Consider the following 2,709-nt stretch of genomic DNA (forward strand, 5'->3'; position numbering starts at 1 on the left):
CGAAAGTCGGCCTATCCCTTTATTGTGAATCGTAGCCAAAGACTAGTGCTCGGTAGAACGTTTGGTGTATCGTGTTCTATCTGTTGAATTCATGAGATGACAGCGGGTCAGCGACTGACGTGGGCAAAAACGAATTATCCTGGGAGAAAGTTATTGAGCTATGATCCCTTTCAACATTGATAAATCGCCCTTTTTTTGTTAATCATTTCCCGATTGTATATCTAGAGTGTCTCCACTTGTCAAAACATAAATTGAAGTCAAATACAACAGAAATCAACACCTCATCATACAGTGTGGAATTCCCTTTTGGCTAGCTTGCTGCGCTTGACCTACTTACCAATGCAGTTAACCAAAACAAACCCTAAGACGTATTTGTCAATACTGTCCATTTGAAAACTTTGTCCTCTCGCTGCATTTTGTTCACTGTTCCACCACAGCAGCTTTTCTTTCAGTGAGTAATTAAAACAATTCCTCCATGTTTACATGCTTCGGTGCACATACGGTGTACTTCTTTGAGGTATGTGTTTATACTTTTAATTCAAATCAGTTTATTTATACAGCGCCAAATCATAAGTCAACTCAAGACACTATATACAAGTAAGATCTAAAATCTAGACTGTAGCCATCCTCTGAGCAAGCATATTACTGAGCAGCAGTGATGAGGGGAAAACTCCTTTAGTGATTTTTGGAAGAAATTTCAAGCAGACCAGACTCAGTGGGGTGACCATCTGCTATGGCCACAATAACCAAAAAAAAGAAGCATAACACAGGATTGACGCAACAAGTTATTGCAGAATTATTGCGCCGCCCCCCCCCCACCCTGTGTGCTTTCCACCTTTTTGTGTTAATTTGTAATTCTAAGATGTTAAAAATTCTCCAGCCATGTCAAATGATAGATGGTATGTCCAATACTCTTTTTTGTTTGTTTGTTTGTTTGTTTGTTTTGGCAAGGAACAGCTTGATTTTCTTCTTTGTATTTCATTCCTTGTAGGCTATGGGTATACTGCCCCTATGGTTAAAATGGGTATTTCACCTTGCAAGAGATGTTCATACTTTTTCTTTTCTTAAATAAATAATAATAAAAAATAAAAATTGTAGATCGCTTGAGCAGAGAATGCAGGATAAACCTTACTCTATAACTCTGTATGTGCTCACATAGTTAAAAACAACTATAAGCACCAAGAAAGAGCATCAAATCAATTTTATTTATATAGCGCCAAATCACAACAAACAGTTGCCCCAAGGCGCTTTATATTGCAAGGCAAAAGCCATACAATAATTACAGAAAAACCCCAACGGTCACAACGACCCCTGTGAGCAAGCACTTGGCGACAGTGGGAAGGAAAAACTCCCTTTTAACAGGAAGAAACCTCCAGCAGAACCAGGCTCAGGGAGGTGCAGTCTTCTGCTGGGACTGTTTGGGGCTGAGGGGAGAGAATCAGGAAAAAGACATGCTGTGGAAGACAGCAGAGATCAATCACTAATGATTAAATGCAGAGTGGTGCATACAGAGCAAAAAGAGAAAGAAACACTCAGTGCATCATGGGAACCCCCCAGCAGTCTAAGTCTATAGCAGCATAACTAAGGGATGGTTCAGGGTCACCTGATCCAGCCCTAACTATAAGCTTTAGCAAAAAGAAAGTTTTAAGCCTAATCTTAAAAGTAGAGAGGGTGTCTGTCTCCCTGATCTGAATTGGGAGCTGGTTCCACAGGAGAGGAGCCTGAAAGCTGAAGGCTCTGCCTCCCATTCTACTCTTACAAACCCTAGGAACTACAAGTAAGCCTGCAATCTGAGAGCGAAGCGCTCTATTGGGGTGATATGGTACTATGAGGTCCCTAAGATAAGATGGGACCTGATTATTCAAAACCTTATAAGTAAGAAGAAGGATTTTAAATTCTATTCTAGAATTAACAGGAAGCCAATGAAGAGAGGCCAATATGGGTGAAATATGCTCTCTCCTTCTAGTCCCCGTCTTTACTCTAGCTGCAGCATTTTGAATTAACTGAAGGCTTTTCAGGGAACTTTTAGGACAACCTGATAATAATGAATTACAATAGTCCAGCCTAGAGGAAATAAATGCATGAATTAGTTTTTCAGCATCACTCTGAGACAAGACCTTTCTAATTTTAGAGATATTGCGCAAATGAAAAAAAGCAGTCCTACATATTTGCTTAATATGCACATTGAAGGACATATCCTGATCAAAAATGAGCATGTGCACAAACATGCAGCAATGACTGAAGTTTAGTGCTAAATATAAAAATTGACCTGGTTTTAAGCTTTCATTCACAGTGTTGACTTACCTTTGTAAAAGTGAATCTGATGGCTCACGTTGGCGTCAAAGCGCACGTTTGAATTCTGCAGAACTGATGTACATGACGGCAGCACCAGCGTCAAGCTGACAGCTTTGTTTACCTTATGCATACTGGCAGATTTGAGCTTTCTTTTATTCATACATCTGCAAATTATTCAGTCCTAAAAGAGTTCCTGTCATCCCCAGAGGATATTTTGTGAGCACTAAAGATTAGTTTACAACTTGATTTGAAGAACTAACACTTTTTTATGTGCATGTTTCAATACAGTCAGGAGAAGAAGCTGATTGTTGAGTGCTTTTAGTGACTTATTAAACCATGTGTCTGCCTAGCTTTTAAACGGCGTATATTTTGTTTTCTCAGTGTTCTTTGTCATCAAACCCTAAGGCTTCATAT

The sequence above is a fragment of the Thalassophryne amazonica genome, chromosome 22, assembly GCF_902500255.1.
Source record: "Thalassophryne amazonica chromosome 22, fThaAma1.1, whole genome shotgun sequence".
In the NCBI taxonomy this organism is placed as follows: domain Eukaryota; kingdom Metazoa; phylum Chordata; class Actinopteri; order Batrachoidiformes; family Batrachoididae; genus Thalassophryne; species Thalassophryne amazonica.